The sequence below is a fragment of the Rhinopithecus bieti genome, unplaced genomic scaffold, assembly GCF_001698545.2.
Source record: "Rhinopithecus bieti isolate Rb0 unplaced genomic scaffold, ASM169854v2 scaffold_34323, whole genome shotgun sequence".
Lineage (NCBI taxonomy): Eukaryota > Metazoa > Chordata > Mammalia > Primates > Cercopithecidae > Rhinopithecus > Rhinopithecus bieti.
The window spans coordinates 120,474-129,428 of record NW_016814462.1 but is presented as its reverse complement, the minus strand read 5'-3'; the positions used below and the strand labels follow the sequence as shown (position 1 = coordinate 129,428).

Genomic DNA, 8,955 nt, shown 5'->3' with positions numbered 1-8,955 from the left:
TTTTTTTTTTTTTTTTTGATTCAAGGTCTCACTCTGTTGTACAGGCTGGAGTGCAGTGGCATGATCTTGGCTTACTGCAACCTCTTCCTCCTGGGCTCAAGCGATCCACCTAAGCCTCCCGAGTAGCTGGGACCACAGGTGCATGCCACCATGCCTAGCTAATTTTTTGTATTTTTTTTAGTGATGGGGTCTTACCATCTTGTCCAGGCTTGTCACCAGCTCCTGGGCTCAAGCAGTCCTCCCACTTCAGCCTCCCAAAGTGCTGTGATTACAGGCATCAGCCACCACAGCTGGCCACTTACATATATATTGAGAGACTATCTTTGACGTTTCAGGGCATTATCTATGGTAAGACTTGACATCTAGAGATAACTCCAGGCAGTCCTCTTTACACAGCTCCAACTGATAGCAAAAGCACTCTAATTGCTTGAAACTTTAATAATTACAGGTTTGCACGGAAAAACCTAGAATTTATGTCATAAAATGAAGAGCCCTTGAAATTAGGTCAATTGGCTACACTGGGATGTAAAAATATTTTAATGGAATGGATGTATTTACTATGTAATAACTTCTAAATATGGATTAAAAATCATCATGCCAGAATTGAGTTAAAGGGAACACCTTCTGGTTTAATTGTAAGAAACTTTTTTTGAGACAGGGTCTCACTCTGTCACCCAGGCTGGAGTGCAGTGGCGTGATCACGGCTTACTGCAGCCTCAGTCTCCTGGGGCTTAAGCGATCCTTCCTCAGCCTCCTGAGTAGGTGGTGCCACAAGCATGCACCACAATGCCCAGCTAGTTAAAAAAAAAATTATTTGTAGAGACGGTGAGGGGGAGTCTCCCTACGTTGCCACACTGGTCTCAAACTCCTGGCCTCAAGAGATCCTCCCACCTCAGCCTCCCAAAGTGTTGGGATTACAGGCGTGAGCCACCATGCCCAGCCTAATTGTAAGAAATTTGTCTTACCTTTTAAGAAATGTATATTACACTTTCTGGTAAACAAATTCTGTCCAGCCCGATATATATATATATTTTTTTGAGAAGGATTCTTGCTGTCGCCCAGGCTGGAGTGCAGTGGTGTGATCTCAGCTCACTGCAAACTCCGCCTCCCAGGTTCACCCCATTCTCCTGCCTCAGCCTCCCAAGTAGCTGGAACTACAGGCGCCTGCCACCACACCCGGCTAATTTTTCGTATTTTTAGTAGAGACGGGGTTTACACTGTGTTAGGCAGGATGGTCTCGATCTCCTGACCTCGTGATCCGCCCACCTTGGCCTTCCAAAGTGCTGGGATTACAGGCGTGAGCCACCGCACCTGGCCTGCAGTCCAATATTTGTTGCTTAAAGTTAGGAGAACCCATACTTACTTGGTGATCTTAAGAGTTAAATCTGTTGACTTAGAATTTAATTCTAAAGTTAAAAAAAATGAAGAGAAAATGAAATGAGAAGCAAACCTTTTAAAACTCCCAATTTTTATTCTAAATTTGAATTTTGGAAATATATGAAGAAACTGTATTATAGTACTTGGAGCTGTCCAGAGCTCTCAAGTGTTTGTTTTGCTTTCATTTGACTGTGTCATCGAGTTTATTTGAAATAACAGAGAGTCAAGTAAGTTGAAAAGACTGCTTTCTAGCCCTGTCAGAAATGGGAGACGAAATCAGTAAGTGGTTCTGAAGCTTTTCCCCTACCTTTATACATTTTCTTTTTCTTTCTTTTTTTGTAGAGATAGGGTCTTGCTATGTTGCCCAGGCTGGTCCTTTATACATTTTCATCTGTAACAGTGGCTCACCAAGGCACTGATTTACAGCCAAGGGGATACTGCTTCTCTAGTTGTGACTGTTTATGTTTCCAATTTCCCATTTCAGCCTTTTCTTTAAAGCATTCCTGATTTCATAGGAAGAAGGAAACACAAGGAGAAAGTAATTTTGTGATCACTGATATAACATGCCCTCCAACTCAAATGTAATTTAACTGCTTACTCCATTTGACCACTTCTTACATCTACTGTAGGATAACTGAGTTAAATTTCTGGTTAATGGAAGATCTTATGTGCTACATAAGAGAGTCACGAACACAAGATATAAGTACACATTTTTATTTTATTGTAAATCAGGAGGAATGGATATTTAAACAAGACGAAACGTGGTAACATGGAGTTCACTGAAAACACTGGATTCCGAGTCCCCAAAATGGGGACAATCCAAAGCTATATAGGCAAAATTTAAGATAAACAATTTCAAACTTTTATATCCATTTAAAACAACTTGTAGAATTTATATGTAATTAATCATCACAATTTATGCATGATGGATGAAATATAAAATGTTAAGAGCAATTTATTACTTAAAAAGCCTTGACTATTGGCCGGGCACGGTGGCTCACACCTGTAATCCCAGCACTTTGGGAGGCCAAGGTGGGCGGATCACGAGGTCAGGAGATCAAGACCATCGTGGCTAACACCGTGAAACCCCGTCTCTACTAAAAATACAAAAAAAAAAAAAAAAAAAAAATTAGCCGGGCATGGTGGCAGACGCCTATAGTCCCAGCTACTCTGGAGGCTGTGGCGGGAGAATGGTGTGAATCCCGGAGGTGGAGTTTGCAGTGAGCCGAGATGGCGCCACTGCATTCCAGCCTGGGTGACAGAGCGAGACTCCATCTCAAGAAAAACAAAAACAAAAAAACCCTTGACTATTAAGTTATTAACCAGAAAGCAAAGAATAAATCTGCAAGATGATATACCTAGTAATTTTTAAAATTATGACTATATTTCTTCTAAAGTACTTGTATTTACCAAAGGATTATTATTAATAATGTCGCTATTGCTTTAGGGACTATCTGCATCAGAATTACAGGTGTGCATATTATAAATGCACATTCCAAGCCCAGGAATTGAAATTTTTTTTTTTGAGACGGAGTCTTGCTCTGTCGCCTGGGCTGGAGTGCAGTGGCCGGATCTCAGCTCACTGCAAGCTCCACCTCCTGGGTTTACGCCATACTCCTGCCTCAGCCTCCGGAGTAGCTGGGACTACAGGCGCCCGCCACCTCGCCCGGCTAGTTTTTTGCATTTTTAGTAGAGACGGGGTTTCACCGTATTAGCCAGGATGGTCTCGATCTCCTGACCTCATGATCCGTCCGTCTCGGCCTCCCAAAGTGCTGGGATCCCTACTCCATTTTGATGCACACTAGTTAAGAACAGCTGATACAGAGAATAACATTAATTTGGGAATGTTGCTGGATCAGAGTTTCCCAAACTTCTCAAGTAAGAATCACTTAGGTCATCTATAAAATATACAGACTGCCACCTCTTCTCCACTAGATATTCTGACTCAAGAGGGCTGAACTGGGGCCTAGAATCAGTGTTTTGTTTTTTTTTTTAACAAGTACACCAGTTGCTTATTTTCAAAGTTGGGGGAAGGGAAAAAGATTGTTATATTTAGCAAATATTGTACTGTAATTCCCAAGATCCTAGATCTGCAAATGAAGCTTAAACTACCCATAGGAAAAAAAAATTTTGAATGACCAGGTGCGGTGGCTCATGCCTGTAATCCCAGCACTTTGGGAGGCCAAGGCGGGTGGATCACCAGAGGTCAGAAGTTCGAGACCAGCCTGGACAACATGGTGAAACCCCGTCTCTACTAAAAACACAAAAATTAGCTGGGCGTCATGGCGCATGCCTATAATCCCAATTACTCGGGAGGTGGAGGCAGGAAAATCGCTTGAACTGAGGAAGTGGAGGTTGCAGTGAGCCGAGATTGTACCACTGCACTCCAGCCTGGGCAACAAGGACAAAACTTATCTCAAAAAAAAAGGCCGGGCGTAGTGGCTCAAGCCTGTAATCCCAGCACTTTGGGAGGCTGAGGCGGGCGGATCACGAGGTCGAGATGGAGACTATCTTGGCTAACATGGTGAAACCCCATCTCTACTAAAAATACAAAAATTAGCTGGGCGTGATGGCATGCACCTGTAGTCCCAGCTACTTGGGAGGCTGAGGCAGGAGAATCGCTTGAACCCGGGAGGTGGAGGTTGCAGTGAGCCGAGATAGCGCCATTGCACTCCAGCCTGGCGACAGAGCGAGACTTCATAGTATCCAAAAAAAAAAAAGCCTGGGCGCGGTGGCTCACTCCTGTAATCCCAGCACTTTGGGAGGCCGAGGCGGCAGATCACCTGAGGTCAGGAGTTCGAGACCAGCATGGCCAACATAGTGAAACCCCGTCTCTACTAAAAATACAAAAGTTAGCAGGGCCTGGTGGCAGGTGCCTGTAATCCCAGCTACTCGGGAGGCTGAGGCAGGAGAATCGCTTGAACCTGGGAGGCAGAGGTTGCAGTGAGGTGAGATGGTGCCACTGCACTCCAGCATGGGTGACAAGAGCAAGACTTCATCTCAAAAAAACATTTTTTTTTTTTACTATTTTCACACTGGTTTGGAAGCACAAACCTGAGGTCATCTTCCCAGGTTCTACCCCATTCCCATTGAAAAGTTTCCCATTACTCTTAGGATAAAAACAAAACTTCTTTATTTTTTTAGAGACAGGGTCTCCCTGTGTTGCCCAGACTGGTCTCAAACTTCTGGGCTCATGTGATCCTCCCACCTCAGGCTCCCAAAATGCTGGGATTACTGGCATAAGCCACCGGGCCAGCCTGACAAAACTTCTCAACAGGGCCTACAATGCCCAGGGGCATGGTTTTGCCCCCGTCCTACTGCATATATATGCATCTTTCTGACCTTAAAGAGAGTCCTTCTCCAGTCCAAGGCTAATCCCTCTATTTGTATGACCCTGAACAAGTTCCCTCATTTGTAAAATGGGAATAATACCTATCTCATAGACGGTTCAGGATTAAATGAGGTCAGGTATTCTCTGCGGAGAGGTTGGCAAAATGAATGATAGCTATTATTTAATCAAATCAAGCTCCTAGAAACTGTTGCTATTCCTTCTCATTCAATTATTCAACCTACTTGCCATCTGATTTCAGCACTGTTTTCACCAGGCTCACCAAATGCCAAATTCAAATGACAAATTTCAGTCCTTACCTGACTGACCTTTCTGCAAGTACTGGACACTGCTGACCACTCCATCCTTTGAAACTCTCCTTCTTTGGCTTCCCTTCAAACAGTATATCCTGGTTTCTGCATATTTTTCTAGACTGTGTTTCAAAGCATCTTTTGAGGTTCTTTTATTGCTTGCCTTTTCACACTTAAAAAATGTTTTAACTTTACAGAAATAATACATGTATATTTGTATGTCAATGACAGTTACTCAGGAAGGTCTTCCCTGACCATTAAATTAGCACCCTTGATTGGGTGCAGTGGCTCACGCCAGTAATCCCAGCACTTTGGGAGGTTAAGGCAGGAGGAACTGCTCGTGTCCAGGAGTTCAAGACCAGCCTAGGCAACATAGCGAGACTCTGTCTCTTCAAAAAATACAAAAAAAATTAGCCGAGTGTGGTGGCACGTGACTGTAGTCCCAGCTATTCAGGAGGCTGAGGTGGGAGGATCACGTAAGCCTAGGAGGTTGAGGCTGCAGCAAGCTGTGATAGCGCCACTGCACTCAGCCTGGGTGACAGAGTGAGACTGTCTCAAAAAACAAAACAAAACAAAACAAAAAACTAGCAACCTCACCCACACCCTCTCACATCACTTTTATTTTCTAAATAGTGCTTCTCACTCTTATTTGTTATTGTCTCCTTCCTTCACTAAATTCTAAGCACTTTGAGGGAAGGGGCTGTTTTATTCATTGCTGTATCTAGAACAAGCTTGTCCAACCTGTGGCCCACAGGCCACATGCGGCCCAGGATGGCTTTGAATGTGGCTCAACGCAAATTCGTAAACTTTCTTAAAACATTATGAGGACCAAGAAGCAGGTTCTCTGCTCCTTCTGGGATCTCCACCAGGTTCAGCCCGCCTGCTTCCATTCCTGCCTCCACCATGTCCATCAGGGTGACCCAGAAGTCCTACAAGGTGTCCACCTCTGGCCCCCGACGCTTCAGCAGCCACTCCTACATGAGCGGGCCCGGTGCCTGCATCAGCTCCTTGAGCTTCTCCCGAGTGGGCAGCCGCAGCTTCCAGGGTGGCCTGGGCAGAGGCTATGGTGGGGCCAGCGGCATGGAGGCATCACTGCCGTCACGGTCAACCAGAGCCTGCTGAGCCCCCTTAACCTGGTGGTGGACCCCAATATCCAGGCTGTGCGCACCCAGGAGGAGCAGATCAAGACCTTCAACAACAAGTTTGCCTCCTTCATAGACAAGGTACAGTACTTGAAGCAGCAGAACAAGATGCTGGAGACCAAGTGGAGCCTCCTGCAGCAGCATAAGATGGCTCGGAGCAACATGGACAACATGTTGGAGAACTACATCAACAACCTTAGATGGCAGCTGGAGACTCTGGGCCAGCAGAAGCTGAAGCTGGAGGCAGAGCTTTGCAACATGCAGGGGGTGGTGGAGGACTTCAAGAACAACTATGAGGATGAGCTCAATACGCGTACATACAGAGATGGAGAATGAATTTGTCCTCATCAAGAAGGATGTGGATGAAACTTACATGAACAAGGTAGAGATAGAGTCTCGCCTGGAAGGGCTGACTGATGAGATCAACTTCCTCAGGCAGCTCTATGAAGAGGAGATCCAGGAGCTGCAGTCCGAGATCTCGGACACATCTGTGGTGCTGTCCATGGACAACAGCTACTCCCTGGACATGGACAGCATCATTGCTGAGGTCAAGGTGCATTATGAGGAGACCGCCAACCGCAACCAGGCTGAGGCTGAGGGCATGTACCAGATCAAGTATGAGGAGTTGCAGACGCTGGCTGGGAAGCACAGGGATGACCTGCGGTGTCCAAAGACTGAGAACTCTCAGACGAACTGGAACATCAGCCGGTTCCGGGCTGAGATTGAGGGTCTTAAAGGCCAGAGGGCTTCCCTGGAGGCCGCCATCGCAGATGCTGAGCAGCCAGGGGAGCTGGCCGTTAAGGATGCCAATGCCAAGCTGTCCGAGCTGGAGGCAGCCCTGCAGCAGGCCAAACAGGACCTGGTGTGGCAGCTGCGTGAGTACCCAGAGCTGATGAACGTCAAGCGGGCCCTGGACATCGAGATCGCCACCTACAGGAAGCTGCTGGAGGGTGAGGAGAGCCGGCTGGAGTCTGGGATGCAGAACGTGAGTATCCATATGACGACCACCAGCGGCTATGCAGGTGCTCTGAGCTTGGCCTATGGGGACCTCACAAGACTCAGCCTCGGCTACGGCACAGGCTCCAGCTCCTTCAGCTGCACCAGCTCCATCAGGGCCATGGTTGTGAAGAAGATCGAGACCCGCGATGAGAAGCTGGTGTCTGAGTCCTCTGATGTCCTGCCCAAGTGTACAGCTGCACCGCCCCTCCCAGCCTGCCCCTTCTGTGACTTCCCTAGAGCCCAGGAGGGAGGCCGCTGTGCAGGGGAGCACAGGGAACAGGAGACCCACCTGAGGCTCAGCCCTAGCCCTCAGTCCTCCTGCGGGGGAATTTACTGCCTGGGGACCCCCCCTTGTCCATGCCTCCAGCTACAAAACAATTCAACTGCCTTTTTTTTTGGTCCAAAATAAAACCTCAGCTAGCTCTGCAGAAAAAAAAAAAAAAGATTTATGCGGCGTTTTTATTAAAAAGCTCATCAGCTATCGTTAGTGTATTTTATGCGTGGCCCAAGACAATTCTTCTTCCAATGTGGCCCAGGGAAGTCAAAAGATTGGACACTTCTGATCTAGAATAATGCCTGGTATCCATTAGACTCAATGAATATTGACTGACTGAAATAATCCACATCTAATCAGTCATCAAATTTTATATAGATTCTACCTCCTAAATTCTCTCAAATCTCTGACCACTGTTCCTGCCTTACAGCTGATTCGTGTCTCACCTAATGACTACCATAACCATTTCCAGTCCTGCTCTTTACCATCCACATTCTGAATTGCTGCTGAAATGATCCCAGTCCTTCAACAGATCCCCACTGCCTTTAGGATAAAGTCCAAATTCTTTAGCAAAGCATACAGAGCTCTCGAGATCTGGACACTGGCTAATTCCTCAGTTTCAGTTCTTGCCAGCCCTTCCATGTGTACCATGCTGTAACCATTCCTAATTCCTTAATCACATGCTCCTTGCACATGCTATTTTTTCTGCCTGGAATGATAACCATTCCCTACCCCCATTGCTTGCTTCACCTAATTCAAGCTAGTAAGCTCTGGAAAGGTTTCCTTAGATCCAGAGTTGGCGTTACTCTGTACCTTCAAAGTACACCGTATGTATTTTATCATTTCACTTATCACACTCTTGCATGGACTTGTCTAACACTAGACCATGAGCGGTATTCACAGTACCTAGCACAGTGCTTGGTATAGAGTAGTCAAGAGAGCGTTACTGAAATGAAATGAAATTCACCGATCTATTCCTTATAACCAGGTCTTCACCCCAGACTGCTTTACTATCTGTGCTTCTACACACTGACTAGTTGTGTTGCTAAGTACCTTTAAAGGAAAAACAGGCCGGGCGCGGTGGCTCATGCCTGTAATCCCAGAACTTTGGAAGGCCGAGACGGGTGGATCATGAGGTCAGAAGATCAGGACCATCCTGGCTAACACGGTGAAACCCCATCTCTACCAAAAATACAAAATATTAGCCAGGCATGGTGGCACGCATCTGTAATCCTAGCTACTCGGAAGGCTGAGGCAGGAGAATCACTTGAACCTGGGAGGCAGAAGCTGCAGTGAGCCGAGATCGCAGTCACTACACTCCAGCTTGGGCAACAGAGTGAGACTCTGTCTCAAAAAAACAGAAATAAAAATAAAGGGAAAAAAATCACACCACAATAAGTGGGTACCATTTTAAATTAAGTCTTCAACCTTGCTTGTACATTAAGCATCCAGTAATCCTTTCATGGATCCCTAGTCAGCTCCAGCTCCCATTTTCATCGGTGACTATTATAAGATTAAAACAGG

General features: G+C 46.1%; 1 pseudogene; it reads left to right on the top strand.

Annotated features, from left to right (window-relative positions):
• The first annotated feature begins 5,831 nt into the window (after nt 1-5,831).
• Nucleotides 5,832-7,566, top strand: LOC108514657 (keratin, type II cytoskeletal 8 pseudogene; annotated as a pseudogene).
• Nucleotides 7,567-8,955: the final 1,389 nt, after the last annotated feature.